Source organism: Ciona intestinalis, unplaced genomic scaffold (assembly GCF_000224145.3).
Source record: "Ciona intestinalis unplaced genomic scaffold, KH HT000710.1, whole genome shotgun sequence".
In the NCBI taxonomy this organism is placed as follows: domain Eukaryota; kingdom Metazoa; phylum Chordata; class Ascidiacea; order Phlebobranchia; family Cionidae; genus Ciona; species Ciona intestinalis.
The window spans coordinates 1-868 of NW_004191031.1; positions in this window are offsets into that span (position 1 = coordinate 1).

Here is an 868-nt window from a genome sequence, read left to right on the forward strand (position 1 = left end):
CTCGTTTGTGATGGAACAATCGTAATGGTTTATCAAAGGTATTCTGACGTAAATAATCGTTACATTAACATGCGTAAATCTGCAACAATGTTTCCTCTGTTTATATTAATTTAGATACGTCTTTTTAATAATGTAGTGTTAGTTTTAATTTACCTCGTAAAATAGAATATATATTTGTGTGCACAACCAATAAAGGGAGTGTTTTATCGCGTCAGAGATAAACGTGGACTAGACGTAAATATGACAGCCCCCTTTTGAACGCGCTGGTTGCGCCACTGAATATATGTGTATAAAATATTAATCATTCAAACCATGTACATTCGCAATGATTTATTCATGTTCACCAGTGAGGCAGTGATTAATAATAACAAGTAATTATGATGTCATAATTATTACAAACCTGGCTTTTAAGAATCCGAAGTAGTTTTTCATGTTTGTCTTCATCTGGAAAAGGTTATGTAAAAAGTGAGAAAGAGATAGTAATAATACTGATAGTCCAGTGTGATTGGACAAGTCGCTTCGCCCCAAATAACAACCAAGTTACAAATGTGGTAGTTCGTTAACGGGCACAATGTGTATAAAACGGATCAACCATGTAACAACTGCCATTTCACCACCATACGAGGGTAAATAAGTTTTTCATTCATTCCTTCAACAAATGCTGCATAAGAACAGCCAATTACGAACTTTTGGTCTACATTTGCACTGTAACACAACACCTTATCTTTATAAATTTTAAAAAAAAATAGGTAGTTTTATATAATATAATAAATCTACACACAAAAAAAATTAATATAAGAAATATTACAACAACCAAGTATAATGCTAAGTGTAGATATATATGTCAACAAAAAATAATAACAACAAT